Raw genomic sequence first — 17,712 nt, forward strand, 5'->3', positions numbered from 1 at the left:
CCGTGACATCATGCTGAAATTCAATAAAGGCATCCTCCACCTCGAAAAGATAAGAGAGAACCACCGAGCCGAGCGCGAGATACCACCTCGCGCCTCGACCTCTCTTCCGCCGGCCGGTGCCTTTAAAATATAACACAGTCTCTGCCTCGTTTTTCCTTGATGCACGGTTGGTAATTGCGTTGATCTGTTATTTCGGACCCAACAAGGAGGGACAAAACTGGGCGCTCCTGACAGCGCCACCCAGAAGTGATTCACAGTATTTTGGTCAGAAAACAGGCCAGAGAATGTGTGGTGCTGAAATCATGCTTTATTAAAACAAAACGACAAACAAACACTCAAGGAGGACCAAGTAAAGAAAAGAAGAAGAAAAAAAAAGCTTCCGCCGGCAGGCGCACGAGGCAATGCCGACTGAAAGCTACACACACACACACACACACAAACACGCTAACGAGCCAGATCCTCCGAGAGGGTACGCCACTATACTGCCCCCAGATATAGTCGGGCAACCAGGCTGGGGAAAGGCCCCGGGGACCATTGCGGGCGGGAGCGGCGCCACTATGTCAAGGGGAAAGAGCAGGCCACTTGCGCGCTCCGCTGGTCACAAAATGAATGGTCGCTCCGAGCCAAAGCAAGAGTGAGATCCGCCGAGGCCTCTCACGCGAGGGTGACGCAAGTGGCGCTGGGGGTCTCGCCTTGGCGGGAAACGGTAATGGCGACACGAGTCAAAAAAAGCAGAGGTTGCTTTCACCGGTGATTGAACTTTGGCGGGGAGACGCTCCACCCGCCGAGGCCATCTTAGACATCAACGTAGCGTTGAGGCGCAGGGATTTGGTTTCCACGCTTGCCGGGGTATTCGTTCCGTGTGGGACTTTCCCCCGCTGAAGCGCATTTGCGTTCACTCTTTCACTTCATATTCTTGCTAGAAATAACAAGGCAGACATTTGGCATAACCGTCCGATCCGGCTATATACATTATGTACACGGAACTGCAAAAGTGTCGTCGTGTTTCAAAACAATTCGAGACGCTAGTTGGACGATGGACTAATGTCAATCCATGAATGTGAATGTCAATCCATGAATGCGAATGTCACTCCATGAATGTCAAATTTGGTACAAAAAAGTTCCTATTTACAAGAAGCTAAGTTCGGCTGCACGCTGGCTCTGCGAGATAGAAGAGGAGGCTTCCACACGCACGCTCTTTGTCTCGGTGGAGCTAAAAGTGGTGGAGCGCGTGGCCGTGGTCTTCACCTGGACGGAAGAGGTTGAGAAAGCTTCGGCTTTTTGTTCCAGGTGTGTCGTCTCTTGGGTGGCTTCTTCTGCATGGCCTGCGGGAATGGGAACAGCACGTTTGCCGGCGGGTACGTTTTCCGTGGCGTCACAATTGTAACTACTTACCGAGGAGGTTGAAAGCGGAAGTGGACCAATACTGACCCAGCTGGTTTCTGGCCTCCACGGTGTATTTTCCGCTGTCCGCTGCCGTCGCTCCGCGTATCTCCACAGAGTAGGCCTCGTCGGTGCGGCTCGTGGTCAAGTCGGATGTGGCCGAAACCTGCGAAGGACCGGGGCCACGTGAAGAACGGGGAGGAGGCGACTGGCAACGTTGGAGCGCAGAAAAAGGAAAATACTCACGGCCGAGTTGTCCTTGAACCCTAACCCCGATGCCGCTCCTTTCAATGATTTGATTTCAGCAACGGAAGGCGGCGGCGGAGATTTGGCGCCAGGCGACTTGACGGCCTCCGGGGACTTCATCCTTTGCGGGCTTTTGACCGGTTCGGGGGACTTGATGCGTGTCGGCGTTTTGACGGGTTCGGGGGACTTGATGCGTGTCGCCGTTTTGACGGGTTCGGGGGACTTGATCCGTGTCGGCGTTTTGACCGGTTCGGGGGACTTGATCCGTTGCGGCGTTTGGACATCTTCGGGGGACTTGATCCGCTGCGGCGTTTGGACATCTTCGGGGGACTTGATCCGCTGCGGCGTCTTGACCGGTTCAGGAGAGGAGAGAGACTCCATCGGCCGCCCGCTCTCGACAGGTTCGGGGCACTCGGCTTCGGGAGAGGCGACTCTCGGGAAGGCCGTCACTTTTTGCCGGGACTGGGATTTTCCAACAGTCAGAGTAAAATGGGCTTCCTGCTTACCGGCGGGATTTACTGCCATTAAAGTATAACTTCCTTGGTCGGACACCAGCACGGACAAGATCTCAAGGGAGGAGCCGTACCGCGTGGAGACGACACGGTGACGGGCAGAGGACCCCAGCTCCACGCCCCCGCGAAGCCACGCCACGGAAGGAGCCGGGTCACCGTCCAGGTCGCAGGTGAATCTGGCGGGATCTCCCTCCTCGACACTCAGAGACTGCGGCGTGTTCAGGATTTGGGCGGGCCGCGCTCTCTCCACCACCCCCACGGATTGGGCCGGCGATTCCTCGGCGGTCGTCGACGAGATGTGGTAGGCGTCCGGTCGGGTGGGATCGGCGGGACGGCATGACGGCGGCTCCTCGTCCCCGCGGGCGCAAGAGAAGGCGGCGTATCTCTCCACCACGTCCAAAGTGGCGCTGTCGGAGATCTCCCCTTTGATGTTTCCGCACACCACCGAGTAGGTGCCGGCGTCTGTGGTCACGCAGTCGTTGATCTGGAGCGTCAGCAGTCCGCCCGAGTTGGCGATGCGGTATTTGGCGCCCGGCACCACATCTTTGCCGTCGTGAAACCACTTGACTCTGGGCTCCGGTTTGGCTTGGACGTTGAGGGTGAAACGGGCGTCGGAACCGGCGGCCACGCGTTGAGAGCGCAAGCGGATGCCCATGCGCAGGACGTGGTCCAGGCTGAAAGGAGACTCCGGCGTTGGCTGGACGCATCTCCGCTCAGACCTGAGCGTCTGCTTTCTCTCCTCGTAGCGGGAGAGAAAATCCACCTGGGACAAGGCAGACTCCGACACCACCGGCTTTTCCCAGCGGGGAGTTTCGCTCTCCGCCTCAGGGAGCTTCTTGACAACTTTGGGGATATATTCGGCGGCCTGAAACGTCACGTGCTCGGACCAGGTGGCCTCCGAAGCTCTTGCCGCCGCCGCCGCCACCGCCACCGCCACGCGGCGGGTGTCCTTTTGAAAACTTTGGCTCTTCTCCTCCAACTCCATTCGCTTGAGTTGGCTCTTGTAGGTGGTGATTCTGTGGGCGGTGGCGTGAGGTCGGAGTAGCTCCTGATCCTCTCTGTCTTCGTACACTCTCTGCTTCTGTCCGGGAGGTTTGTACGTGGCCTTGTCGTGGCGCTGACGCAGGTCGAGGAAGCTGGGGCCGGCTTCGTGTTTGGAAGGAATTCGGTAGGATTGGTAGCTGGGGCCGGCTTCCGTCTCCCGGTCGACGACGGCGCGCACCCTGACGGGCGACGACGCTCGGAAGCGCACGGGGCTCAGGCCGGGCGGGGAGGCCGAGTAGCCGAGCTCCGGCTCTCCCACCTCCAGGCGAAGGCGCTCCTCCTCCGTCCTCTTGACGGACAGATATTCGCCGACCGGCAGCAGCAGCAGCTCCTCGTCCGACAGGTCGCCCAGCGACCTTCTTCGCACTCGGCGGTAGAAGTCGGTTCCTGGGGAAGGCGTGCGGCGCCTGGAGGGCCTGACCGTCTCCAGGTCGTCCCGGGTGGCCGAGGGGATGTGCCACTTTGGCTTGTACTGGTCTTTGATCCTCACGGGCACCTCGTAGAAGCGCTCCCACCTGGAGAGACGAATCGGCTTCATCCTCTTGCGTTGGACTTTCTCCAGGGGCTCGGGGAACTCGTACTGGTCCCTGAGTTTCCTGTACCACTTCATGTCGGAGAGAGGCCGGAAGTGTTTGATCCCCATGTCCTCTTCCAGCGCCAGCGGGTCGAGGGGCCGCGGCGCCGGCACGTCGTAGGGCATGCACAGTCTCTTCTCGTCGGCCCGTTTCTTTCTCTTCGCTTTCTCCAGCTTCACCTGGGCCTGGGTCTTTTCGCTCTTCTTAGTGGCCACGGCGGGCTTGTAGGCGGTGGCCGCCTCCCTGACCGCCTGCGCCGCGGCCGGCGGCAGAGGGAGGACCACGGTGTCGGTCAAAATCTGATGAAGCCGCACCTTCTTGTCCAGCGCTTCCTTTTGAGCCCAGCCCGGATCCTGCCTCGGTCCGCTCTCGTCGTCCCTCTTGACACGAGCGACCCGTTCCACCCGAAGCGTGGCCTGGCAACTGGCCGATCCGGCCGAATTGGTGGCGGTCACCCTGTACAGGCCCGAGTCTTCGGGCAGAGTGTCTCTCACGTGTAGAATGAAGTAATCCAAGCCTTCGTGGACCAGTTGGATAGACGGGCCGAAGGCCACGGGCGTGCCGTCCTTTTCCCACTTGAGTGCGGGGCGGCCCGACACCCGGATCTCGAAGCGAACGTCCTGGCCTTCCTTGCACTCCACGTTGGCCAGGAGACGCTTGAACATGGGCCTGAGGGTGAGGTCGGCCGGTTTGGGCCGAGGGACCACGGTGAGATGGGCCTTGCAGCTGTCGTCCCCGTACTTGTTGCGGGCCGTCACGCTGTATTCGGCGTCGTCGTCGTGGTCCACCGCGCGGACGATGAGCTGGTACAGGCCCTTGTCGCTGAGGAAGGTGTACTTTTTGTCGTCCTCTCCCGGGATCAGCCTCTGGCCCGATTTGTGCCAGGTCACACGGGGCTCGGGGTGCACGGTGACGGTCACGCTGAAGCGCACGTCCTCGCCCACGTGGGCCCGGTGGTTGACAAGGGGCAGGGTGAACTCGGGCGACTTCTGAAGCATTCGGGCCGCGTCCATTCGCCGCTTGGTCCTCTTGATGGCGCGGGCGGTGAAGAAGCGGCGGTAGGAGCGGACGCCGTCCACAAACAGCTCGCCGTAGACGCTGTCTTCGCCGTACTCATTGACCACCTTGCACCTGTACGTGCCGTCGTCGGCCCTGGTCACGCCGGCTACGGCCAGGGTGGCCGTGCCGTCCTCGTAGTGGACGGCGTACTTGTCGCCGGCTTCCAGCTGCCTGACGCCGCAGTACCAAGTGACTTCGGTGGCGCCGTCGTAGTTGTCGATGTTGCAGACGAACTTGACGTCGTCGCCCTCGGCGGCCGCCCGGTGGCCCAGCTGGCCTCCCACCGGTCCGTGCTCGAAGGGCGCGATCTTCACCTTGGCCACCAGCACTCCGCGTTGGGATCTGACCGAGCCACCGCTGGCCACACGGGCCGCAGAGACCACCGTGCTCCATTCCTTCTTGGCGGCGGCCCGGTAGTACCGCCCGTGTCTGTCGCTGGGGATGCTTCTCCTGCTCAGACTTTCCGGGGGGGCGGAGAGCCACGGGTGCGCCAGCGCCTCGGCGGAGGTCATGCGGTGCTTGCGCTCTTTGGTCATCAGGTGGTCCGTAAGGTCCATGGCTTCCACGCTGACTCGCTGGAAGGATTCGTCGTCGTAACCGTAGGCGGCGTTGGAAATGTTGTCGATCATCTGCTGGTGGGTCTCGGCCGCAAAGGGGTTGAGCCCGCAGAGGAGCACGTAGGCCAGGACGCCCACCGACCACATGTCGGTGACGGCGCTCACGGCATCGCCACGGTGGATCTCGGGGGCGGCGTACTCGGCGGTGGTGTACTGGATCTTGATCTGCTCTCCGGGCGTCAGGTGCCTGGACTGGCCCAACTCGATGATTTTGACGCGGCTGCCGCTTCTGGTCTCGTACACCACGTTCTCGGGGCGGACATCGAAATGCCCGTAGCTCTGAGCGTGCAGGAAGTGCAGGGCCGAGCAAATCTGCCGGAGGTAATTGGCAATTTCTCGCTCGTTGAGCTCAAAGTCGGCGGCGTGGAGGCGCACGAAGATGTCCGCGCTCGAGACAAAGTCGTAGATCATCACCAGCTCCTCGGGGCTCTCAAAGGACTCGTGGAGGAGGAGGAAGTTGGCGTGCCTGGCCAGGTTGAGCGTGGCAATTTCCTTCTTGACCAGGGCCTGATCGGCACCCCGGACCTTGACAAATTTGGCCATGTAGGTCTTGTCGGAGCCGACGCTCACGCAACGGTGGACGATGGCAAACTGACCCCTTCCCAGCTCTTCGGCGATGGCGAATTTGCCGTGCAGGTTCTTTGCGTCCGAGTGCGGCGCTTTGCCCCTGGGAACGTGCCCCGCCTCGTCCACCTCCCTGTCGTACAGCAGCACCCTGGATTTGTCCTCCTTGGTCACGACGGGGCCGCCGGCCTCGGACGGCGCGCTCTGTCCAAACTTGTTCTCGGCGATGACCCTGAACTGGTAGCCGGTCCCTCCGAAGAGGCCCACCACCGTGTAGCGGGTGTCGCGAGATTGAGCCACGCGCTCCCACCGCTCCGAGGTGGTGGGGCACTTCTCGATGACGTAGCTGACGACCTTGCTGCCGCCGTCGTTGGCCGGAGCCACCCAGTTCAGGGCCACCGAGTCTCTGGAGACGTCGCTGGCTTGGACGCCCCTGGGGGCGTCGGGCACATCCGCCACATCCAGCTCCACCGTCTGCTGATCGATTCCAAATCGGTTCTTGGCGCAGACGATGTAAAAGCCGGCGTCCTTCTTCTCCACGCCGTTGGGGAAGAGCAGAGAAGTGAAAGATCACGTGACGATGACTTGGTAGTGGCCGTTGCTGTCGATGAGATCTTGCCCCTTCTGCCAGGTGATGACCGGATCCGGCTTGCCTCCGAAAGGTATCTTGATGTTGACCATCTCTCCTCGCAGGGCAGGAATAGCTTCTTTGTCCTTCAGGTTCTTGGGGAGTTGATCTTAGCAGGAACTGCTCACAGAGAAAAAAGAGGCGGTCAATGCGAGGAGAACAACGCGCCGGGCCAAGAAGCAGTGGCCGGAGACCAACGGGGAAAGGTGTAGACAGAGAGAGAGAGAGAGAGAGAGAGAGAGAGAGAGAGAGAGAGAGAGAGAGACGGAGAGAGAGAGAGACGGAGAGAGAGAGACAGAGAGAGAGAGAAATAGAATGCACTAGTGACTGGTGTGCTTACCTTCGACATCCAGAGAGACGGTAGCGCAAATGGACCCTCCTTGGTTAGTGGCCCTGATCTGGTAGATGGTGGAGTCCTCCTCGTCAGCTTGGGCGACGACCAATTGGTGGTAACCTCCCTTGAATTCCTGGATCTTGATCTTGGTTCCATCCGAACACATCTCCTTTCCTCGTCGGAACCATTTGATCACGGGTTTGGGTTGTCCCGTGATCTTGCAGACCAGCGTGGCGTTGCTCTTGTACTTCACGCTCATGTTCCTCAGCTCCTCCTTGAAAGCGGGCGCGCGGACGTCGACGGCCGTGGCCGGCACGATGGCGCCACTCTCCTCGCTGTAGTCACTCTGTCCCCCGAGGTTCTCGCACTTGACCCGGAACACGTACTCGGCGCCCTCCGACAAATGCTTGACGGAGAAGACCGTCTGTTTGATCTCGCCCGTGGTCACGGGCGTCCATTCGCCCCATTCCTTCTTGTCCTTCTTTTGCTTCTTCTCCAGGCAATAGCTCTTGATTTTGGAGCCGCCGTCGCTGAGCGGAGGCTTCCAGGAAAGCACGCAGGAGTCCTTGGTGATGGCAGAAACCACCACTGCCAGAGGCGCAGATGGTTTCTCTGTGGAAAAACGACAGCCGTTGGTCAGTCAAACAGGCCACGATTTGTCCTGGCTTTTTTTTTTTTTTTTTTGAAACTATTTTCTTTTTGCCCGACGCGAACGCACCCAATTGGGTCTTGATGACAATAGGCGAGGCCAGTTCCAGGGGGTTGCTGTTGCCATAGCGATTCTGGGCATAGACCCGGAAGAAATAAGGTTGGGCACCCGGCAAGACGTGCCGTTCACCGAGATGGACACCAACTCCCACTGGCTTCCTTCCCTGTCTTGGCGCTTCTCCACGATGTAGTTGGTGACAGTGCAACCCCCGTCGTCCTTGGGGACCTTCCAGCCGATGATCACCGAGTTCTTCAGGAGGGCCTCCAGAACGATGGGACCCTGGGGCGCGTCAGGCTTGTCTGCGCGACAAACGCAATCGGCGTGGTCAGCGGCGGCCACTCTGGAATGCAACCAGGGCGACTCTGGAATGTAACGGCGGCCACGTACCGTGGATTTCCACGTTGAAGGCGGCGTCGGCCCGGCCAAAGTGGTTGTGCAGTCGGATCCTGTATTTTCCTCCGTGGACTCTGCGCTGCACGTTCTTGATGACCAGGTGGGTGTAATGCTCGGTGCTCTCGATGCTAATGTCGTCCGAGTCCTCCAGGGTCTTGGCTTCGTGGAGCCATGTAATCTTGGGCACGGGGCGGCCAACGTAGGCGGCGTGGATGCGAAGGGTCGTTCCCAGACCGGCGTAGTAGGTGCTCTTGAGCGGGTGGTCGGCGCTGAAGGCCGCAGCCGCTTCCAAGACCAGCGTTCCCGTGCTTTCCGCTTCTCCGGCATCATTGCTGGCCTTGCAGGTGTACGCTCCCTCGTCCTCCTGTCAGTCGGTCGTGATGGAAAGGGAGTGGTTGCGGCCGTTGGAGCTCATCTCGTATTTGCGCGACTCGGCAATCTCCTTGCCCGCGTGGTACCACCGGATCTCGGGCATGGGCCTGCCGATAATCTGGCACTTCATGACGGCGGGCTGGCCCAGTTTTTCGGTGACTTCGTCCATTTCCTTTCTGAGACTGGGTTTGGTTTCACCTGTGCGGGCCATGCGGACGGGGGGGGCAGAAACCAAATGTTAACTGTCAGCTCGTTGTCGTGACGCCTACCCACGGCGCCGTCTCCGCCGCGGGGGTTATTATACGCACCGCTCAGTTTGGTCTTGACGCAAGCGGCGCTTCGTCGTGGTCTGCTCATTCCCGTCTCGTTCTCGGCATACACTCTGAACTCGTAGTCGGTGGCTTCGGACAGACCGCGCATGGTGAACTCCTGTTCTTTCAGCCTCTGCTTGTTGCATTTCTGCCAGCTACTTTCGGTGGACTTCCTACATTCCAGCCAGTATCCCAGGACCTCCTTCCCACCATCACATTCTGGAGCTTGCCAGTGAATGCTTATGGTGTTGTTGGTCACTTGCGTCGTATCAATTTCGCCCGGCTGGCTCGGCTTATCTGCAAAAAAAACCCCAAAAAAAACCATTTTGTAATACACTCTAGCGGACGTGCTCTAGGCTTAGTCCGCCACTTGGCACGTGGGAGCGGTACTCACCGAAGGGATCTTTGCACACGACGGAATCGGAGGCGGGTCCGGCCTCGCTCTCGCCGATATCGTTGAGGGCGACCACGCGGAAATGATAGTCCACGTCCTCTGTGAGTCCGGACAGCGTGAACATGGTGGAGAGAATCCGGGCGGAGTGACGGCGCCATTGCTCGGAGGCCACCTCCTTGTACTCCAAGTAGTAACCCGTGACGCGAGAACCCCCGTCGTCCTTTGGTCGGGACCAGGCCAGTGCCACCGAGTTCTTGGTGAAATCCATGATCTCGGGCGGAGCGCCGGAGGGTTCCGGCGGGCCTGTTTGGCAGAGCAGACGTCAACGACTCACGGGACTCACGGGGGGCCGGTGATTCACTTCTACTCTATACTTACAGAGCGGAGTCCGGGGAACCAGCGGCTGCGCCGACTTCAGAGAGGGACCGATGCCTTAAGTGTTCTCGGCGGTAACCTTGAAGTGGTATTCTGTCCCCTCCTTCAGGCCTTTGACCACTAGCTGAGTATCGGTCACCCTGCCGTCCACGATGTACCAGGCGTTCCTGCACACCTCCCCCCGTTCCACGATGTAGCCCAGTATCTCGGCGCCGCCGTTGTCGCCGGGCACCCCCCAGGACAATTTCACCGAGTTTGCCTGGATTTCCTCGTAGGTCAACGGTCCTTCGGCGGCGCCGGGGCGGCCGATGACGTTGACCTTAATTTGGGCCTTCTTCTTGCCCACTTTGTTCTGAAGGAGGAGCTCGTAAACACCCGAGTCGGTCCTCTCGGCCCCTTTGATCACCAGTTCGCTGGTGTCCTCGGTGTGCGCCACCATGGCCCTGTTGGACACGACCGCGCCGTCCTTGGACCACGAGCAATTCGGGGGAGGTTTTCCCTTGACGGGGAGGGAGAGCCGGACCACGCCGCCGTGGCGAACCACGTACACATCCTTGTATTTCAGCTCCAGTTCATAATCGGGAGGTTCTGTGGGAGTAGAACAAGGCGTGAGACTTTTGGCCCAGCTGGCCGAAGACCAGGCGTTTGGACGGTGCCCGGCGCGCCGGCTCACCCGACATCTCGGTGACCGAGACGGTCCCGGGTACTTCGGCGGCCTCGCCGCAACCGCCGGCGTTGCAGGCCAGCACTCGGAATTTGAACTGGTCTCCTTGCGGCATGTTGGACAAAGTGTACTCGCAAATCAGAGACGGAGTGGTGCTGCATTTGAGCCAAGCCACGGTGCCCGCCTTCTGCATCTCGATCAGGTAGCCGTCCACTTTTGCGTCTCCCTCGTCATCGGGGGGACTCCAGGCCAACGATACGGACGACTTGGTGGTTTCTGTAATCCGAGGGTTCTGCGGACAACCGGGTGGATCTGACCGAGAAAACAACAAAAAAACCTCACATTTTTGGAGTGCAAAATCCTTCTTTTTTTTTACCGACTCCCACCAGATTCTTTCAATGAGACGGGGGGGATTTGGGCGGTCTCTCACCAATGGGATCCGCTGCCACCGCCGGTTTGGAAAGCAAACTCGGTTTGCTTATTCCGCGGGCGTTGACGGCCAGAATTCTGTGCTCGTACTTCAGACCTTCAGTTAACTCTGTCGAGCGGTATCTGGTCATGGTGATGGGATTCCTGTTGGCTCGCACCCATTTGTCAGACCTGACTTCTTTGCGCTCAATGATATAACCGGAAACCTCCAGTCCGCCGTCCTCTTCCGGCGGGTTCCACGCCACGGTCATTCCGTCGCGTGAAACGTCAAAGACGGTGGGTCGTCCGGGAGATCCGGAAACATCTGTTGAAGATGGACAGCGGGTTGGCTTCTGTCCACGCCTAGCTTGGAGGGCAGCGGGTTAAGGGGGTTACGCACGACGCACGTGGTACCATAACGACGCACGTGGTACCATTAGGACGCATTTTTCTCTCCACAGCCCTGCTGTCTACCGGTCGGTGTCAGGCGAGTGCGGGTGAACGGGCTAACGCCAGCCCGCCCCCTCCCAAAAGGGGTGGCGGCCTTCACGGCCATAGAGGAGGAGCACTTACTTGTCAAGCTCTTGCAGGTGACGATGCCAGACTGCGAGAATTCCCCCACGCCGTAGCGATTGAAGGCGGCCGCGCGGAAGACGTACTCGTCTCCCTCGATCAGGTTGTGAAATTTGAAGGTGGGTCGGCTGACCGACCCACAAATGGGCACCCAGCCCGGTCGGTGGGCGTCTCGCTGCTCCACCACGTAGCCGCTGACGGGAGCCCCGCCGTCCCTGAGAGGGGGATCCCAGCTACAGGTGACGGAGGTGGCGTCGATCTCGTCCAATCGGATGGCTCCTTGGGGTTGGTCGGGTTTGGCTGAGAAGGGAGGATATTCCGTCAGTTCCAAGCCACCCGCTCGTCCCAAAGCCGGCGCCACGTCCGGCTCGGGTTACGACAAATGAAAGCTTTCCTTACAGAGGACGACAACTCGGACGACCTCGGTGGTGACCCCGACGGCGTTCTTCAGCTCCAGGGCGTAGTCGCCGGTGTCGGCGATGGTTGCGTCCGAGACGGTGAGTTTGGAAAACTTGCCGCTGCTCTGGATCTTGACACGCTCGGTGATTTTGATCCTGTCCTCACCGAGGAACCAGAGGCAGGACGGGGGAGGCCTGCCGACAATGGGCAGGTGGAGCTCCAGCGTCTTGCCGGCCAGCACGTGAATGCTCTTCTGGGGGAGGCTGCTGAAATCCACTGCGGGCATGACTGGCAGAGACAAATCAAAGGATTACAAAAAAAAAGGCCAAGGACTGCAGAGAGCCAGTAAACATTTGGGGTTCACCCCAGCGCTCACCTCTTTGCTCTTGCACGGTCACGGGCGCCACCAGCTCCTTGGCCTGGCTGGCACCTCGGCTGTTGACGGCTTTGATTCGGAAGGAGTACTGCTCCTTCTCGTTCAGCTTCTCCACCGTGTGCTCAAAGTCGGTCATCTTCAGCGAGGCCACCTTCATCCATTTGTCGCCGCCAAACTGGCAGGCCTCCAAGACGTAGGCGGTCACTCTGCTGCCCCCGTCGTGCTCGGGCTTCTCCCAGGCCAAGGAAACGCTGCTCTTGGTGACGTCCGTCACCTCCAGTTTTGCCGGCGGGTGAGGGACCTCGCAAACCAGGACCACGTCCGGGGTCTCGCGAGGCTCGCCCACGCCGTATATGTTTTCCGGGAGGACTCGGAAGTAGTACAGCGTGCCCTCCAGCAGGCCTTGGATTTTGAAGCAGGTCTTGCTGCACTTGGAGGTCACCGTCTTGTAGGCCCTCATGGATGCCTCGCGCCTCTCGATGATGTAGTTGTTGACGGGCTCCCCGCCGTCCACGGTGGGCGCTTCCCAGGTGATGGTGGCGGCTTCTCTGGTCAATTCCTTGACCTGGATGGCTCCCGTCGGTCCCGGCGTGTCTGGAAGGATTCAGAGTTTGTCGTCGGCCGAGGAGTGCCGAGACGGCCACGACGGCATTCGGACGAGGGACGGCGATGGCTCACCGTAGACTTTGACCACCACAAAGACTTCCCGCTTCCCGGCAGAGTTCTCGGCGACCAGCGTGTATTTGCCCGCGTCGTAGCGGTGGACCTTGTCGACGATGAGCGTGGTGGACTTGCGCGTGACCTCCACGAAGCCCCGGTTGTTCAGATCGACGCCCGGCTTGGTCCAGGCCACGGTCGGCGCGGGACGCCCGCTAACGTTAACAGAGAGGCGGAGGGAGCCGCCGGCACGCAGGCAGACGGTCTTTTTCAAGTCGTCGGGCAGGTCAAAGTCGGGCGTTTCTGTTGGGCGGAGGTCAAATGAGGTCAGTTGAGCCAGCTACTCGACTACTTGGCGTCACGACAAATGGAAGTGGAACGCCGGTATCTAACGGCGTCCCACTTCCGGTTGTTCCGAGGCCTTTCTTCCTTGGCCCGAACGGGCGACGTACCGATCCTCTCGGTCGGCTCAGTCTCGGCACTGTGCTCGCTGAAGTCTCCGGTGCCGTTGATGTTGACGCCGGTCGCTCTGAAGCGATACTTCTTCCCCGAGCAAAGTCCGGTCACCGTGTGCTCGGAGGTGCGCAGCGTTTTCTGGTGGGCCCTGGTCCACTCCTTCGTTCCGGCAGGTAGCCCAAGACGTCGGCCCCTCCGTCTTCGGCGGGACGAGACCAGGCCAAGGCGATGCTGTCGCCGTGCGTGTCGGTGATACGAGGCGCCGAAGGCGGGGAGGGGGTGCCTTTAAACCGGAAAAGAGCAGCGGTGGTAAAGAGATGGAAACGCCGGGATGACCAAAAGGATGGCGGCGTCGGACCTAAGGGGGTCCCAGACGACTCCCCGGTGGGGTACTCACACGTCGGCACTCTGCACACGACGTAGAGAGAAAGCTCGCTGGGTTGGCTCTCTCCGGCCTTGTTGATGGGCGTCACTCTGAACTGCTCTGAACGCTCCCTTCCGTCAGACCGGAGACTTTCAGCGAGGTGTCCAAGTGTGCTCCGCTCCTGTTCACCTTCACCCAGCGGGCGCTCTTCTTCTCCCGTCTCTCCAGCAGGTAGTGGGTCAACGGGCTGCCGCCGTCGCTCTCGGGCTTCAGCCACTCCACGCTGGCAAAGTCCTTTCCGGACGCCAGGATCTCTGGGGCGCCGGGTGGACTCGGCACGGCTGGAGAAAAAAAGAGAGCTTTGTTCGAGGCCCGGGTGGGAAAGAGGACTCCGGTGGGAAGGCGAGTGTCGCTCGCTCGCCCCCGGAGCGTATGACGGAGCTGGGACGGACGGGGGAACTCACTGAAGGTGTTTATGGCCAGCACGGGCTCCGAGACAAGCGGGACTCCGGCGCCGTACTTGTTGATCCCACGCACTCTGAACAAGTATTCGGTGTTCTTGAACAGGCCTCTGATGGCGCAGGTCAGCTCCTTGCACTCGGCATTCATGAAGACCCAGGTCTGTTGGTGTCTCTCCTCTCCACCAGGTAGTGAGAGACCTCGTCGCCCCCGTCTTCCAGGGGAGGCTTCCAGCTCAGGGTGCACGACTCCTCGGTCAGCCCGCCGATCTGGATGCCGCCTTGGCATACCCCCGGAGTGTCTGCAAAGAAGGGACGCGGCGGCGCCGCCGGTCACCTGGCGGCCCCGGCGGGAATTGGACGAGGAGTGGCGAGGGGGGCCCCCGCTCACCTAGCACCTTGACGTTGACCTCGGCAGTCTTGGTCCCGCTGGCATTCCTCACGGTGAGAATATACTTGCCGCTGTCGTCCCTGTCGCAGAACTTGACCACGGCCGTGGCCCGCTGGGGCGTGTAATGCAAGTGGTACTTCTCGCACAGGTCCAGCTCCCTGTTGCCCTTGGACCAGGAAGCCTTGGGCTCGGGTCTGCCGCCCACCGCGGCGTCCAGGACCAGATCGGATCCCGCTCTGACCAGAACCACTTCAGAGAGGAGTTTTCCGTCCAGCTGAGCCTTCGGGGGTTCTGTCGGGATAATCGGGGCCGAACCGTCGACGCGGGTTAGATAGAGTGTACCCGGCGATGGGCGACTCTGCTGGAAAGGATGGCTCACCAAAGTCGGTCATGCACTGCACCGAGCCCGTGGACTGGGACGGGCTGCTGAAGACCTGGTTGGAGTTCTTGGCGATGACTCTGAACTCGTACGCTTCTCCCTCTCCCAGAGCGGTCACGGTGTAGAAGGTGTCGGTCACATTTGTGTAGTTACACTTGAGCCAGCGGCCCTCGCCCGTGGGGGTATACGGCTTCCGTTCGATAACGTAGCCCACGATGGGACTGCCGCCGTCATTGAGTGGAGCCGGCCATTTGAGCGACACCGTGGTCCTGGTGACTTTTGTCACCTCCGGCTTACTCGGGGGATCTGGGAAGAGAGCAGTTTGGCCGGCGTCAGCCGGTGGGGCCGGCGTCAGCCGGCGGGCCCGGCGGAGCCCCGCTCCGGTAAGGTCACGTGCCGGCGGCGATACTCACCGACTGGATTTTGGGTGACCGCTCCTTTGGAGGCTTCGCTGGCTTTACTCAGACCAGCGCCGTTCATGGCGTAGACTCGGAACTGGTACTCCAGACCGTCTACCAGTTCCTCCGCCCGGTAGAAGCACTCAAAGCATGGGATCTTGTTCTGCCTCACCCAGAGAATATTGTTTCTCTCTTTCTTCTCAATCCAGTAGCTGGTGACTCTGCTGCCGCCGTCGTGATAGGGCTCCTCCCACTTCAAGGTCACGGCGTTGGCGGAAACATTGGACACGGTCGGCCTGGTCGGGGGCCCGGGCGGCGCTGCAAAGAGTCCAGACGGCACGTTACCACCGGGCGGGGCTTCTGCCGCGGAAGAATGATCGCTCGGCTGGGCTCTACTCACCGAACGGGTGCTCGGCCACGATGGTCTCGGACTCGGCGGGCTTGCTGACGCCAAATCTGTTCTCGGCAGAGACTCTGAAGGTGTACTGCATGTACTCGGTGAGATGGGCGATGTCCAGAGACGTCCGCTTCACGCTGGAGTTGATCAGCTGCCAGGCGGTGGAACCCGATTCTCGCTTCTCCACTATGTAGTTGGTGACGTCCGTACCGCCGTCATCTTCCGGCGCCTCCCAGCTGACCACGCAGGATTCCGAAGTGATGGCCGAGACGGCGACGGGGCCCGACGGCGCGGCGGGTTTGCCCATGACGTTCACGTCGATGGTGAAGGTCTGGCTTCCGGCCACGTTCTCCAGGGTCAGGTGATATTTGCCACCGTCGCCCCTCATGGCCTCCTTGACGGATATGCTGGCCCAGTCTTTGGTCACCCCGATGGAGACTCGGTCCGTGTTCTTCAGCCTCATCTCCTCCAGCCGCCAGGCCGCCTTGGGAGCGGGTCTGCCGGAAATGGGCACTCGGATGGTGAAGGTGCTGCCGGATCTGCAGGTGATCAGCTGGTTGGTGATCTCGCTGAGGTCGGCCGCCGGCGGGACGTGAGGCTCCTTGACCGTCACCGGGGCCGGCGTCTCCCTGGGTCCGCTCAGGCCCGACTGGTTCTTTGCCCTCACGCGGACGTGATACTCGTCGCCCTTGTTGAGCTTGTCCATGACGTAGGAGAGGTTCTTGGTGTTGCCGACCGGGACCCACTTGTCCGTCCCCCGGGGCCGGGCCTCCACCACGTAGAACTGGATGCGGCTTCCGCCGTCGTGCTCCGGCTTGGGCCAGCTCATTGACAACGAGCTGTCTGTGGTGTCCACCACGTCCAACCTCTTTGGTGGCGCCGGCCTTGGCCGTGGCCACCACGGGATCGGTGATCTCCAGCGCCTCGCCCACGCCGTGCTGGTTCTCCGCCGAGACCCGGAAGAAGTAGGGCACGCCCTCCAGGAGGTCCTGGATCTTCAGGACATTCTGGGCGCACTTGCCCCCCGACTGCTGCCAAGTGCGGCGGGTGGCCTCCCGTCTCTCCACGATATAGTGGTGGACGCGGGCGCCGCCGTCGTTGAGCGGAGGCTCCCAAGCCAGGGTGACCGAACCCCTGGAGACCTCTCGGAAGGCCTGAGCCCGAGGAGGGCCGGGGGTGTCCAGGACTTTGACGGTGAAAGTCATGGCCTGGCCGCCGCTGCTGTTTGTTTGTTTTGTTTTTGCACTACAAGCGCCTGAGGATTGCCCTCAGATAGCGCTAGAGCTGCCACTGGAACGCGGATCATTTCATCCGGGGGGTAGTCGGAGGTGAGGGGCAGTCAAATGTCTCCGGCTGGATGAAAAACGTAGGGTGCCACGGTCCTTGTTGGCAGCTCTGAGTGGTATTTGTTGGAATTCGCAGGCCGCAGCGAGCGGCCTCTCAGGAGACACCACGTGAAGGTTTCCAACTTTGTCTCCCAAAGATGCGGGGTATGATGCTCACAGCACCTGGTATTCCCAAGCGGTCTCCCAATCAGGTACTAAACAGGCCGAACCATGCTTGGCTTCCGAGATCGGACGAGATCGGGCCTTTTCAGGGTGGTATGGCCGTGAGCGGCGCCGCTGCTGTTCTCCAGGTTGACGGTGTATTTGCCCGAATCATTTCTGGTACACTTTTCCAGATGGAGAGTACTGCTTCCCTCGCCACTGGTGACCTCCGCCGCGACGCCCAGTTCCCCTTCCTCTTTCTGGCAAGTGGCGAGGGGGACGGGCTTGCCCCTGAAGTGGAGGCTTAGCTTGACGGCGCCGCCGGCCTTGACAATATGCGTCTGCTTGAAGCTGGCGTCAATATCCACCTGGGGCGGCGCCAGTCTCTCGACGGCCCGGGCCGGTTCCGGGGTGACGGCGTCCTCGCCCCTCCCCACTTGATTCACGGCCGCCACGCGGAACTTGTAGTCCACCCCGCCACGTAGCCCGGTGGCCGTATACTTGGTGTCCGGGACCAGCTCGGGGTTGGCTCTGGTCCAGTCGGCTTCCGGGCCCTCCTGCACGTCAATGGCGTAGCCCAGGATGTCGGAGCCGCCGTCGTCGGCGGGTCTGCTCCATTCCAGACTGATGGAGGAGTAGGTGGAGTCCGACACGCAGACCACGGACGGAGCGCACGGGATGTCTTTGGGCTCCACGGCTTTGATGGGCAGGGAGACGTTGCTGGGCCCTCCCACGCCGGCGTCGTTGACCGCCGTGACCCGGAACTCGTACTCGGTATTCTCGGCCAGG

At 60.8% G+C, this 17,712-nt stretch overlaps 2 pseudogenes; both read right to left on the reverse strand.

Moving 5' to 3' along the window:
* Positions 1 to 289: 289 nt before the first annotated feature.
* Positions 290 to 16,641, reverse strand: LOC144193100 (titin-like; annotated as a pseudogene).
* A 291-nt stretch (positions 16,642 to 16,932) lies between these two features.
* Positions 16,933 to 17,051, reverse strand: LOC144193105 (5S ribosomal RNA; annotated as a pseudogene).
* Positions 17,052 to 17,712: the final 661 nt, after the last annotated feature.

The sequence above is a fragment of the Stigmatopora nigra genome, unplaced genomic scaffold (assembly GCF_051989575.1).
Source record: "Stigmatopora nigra isolate UIUO_SnigA unplaced genomic scaffold, RoL_Snig_1.1 HiC_scaffold_71, whole genome shotgun sequence".
Classification (NCBI taxonomy): Eukaryota; Metazoa; Chordata; class Actinopteri; order Syngnathiformes; family Syngnathidae; genus Stigmatopora; species Stigmatopora nigra.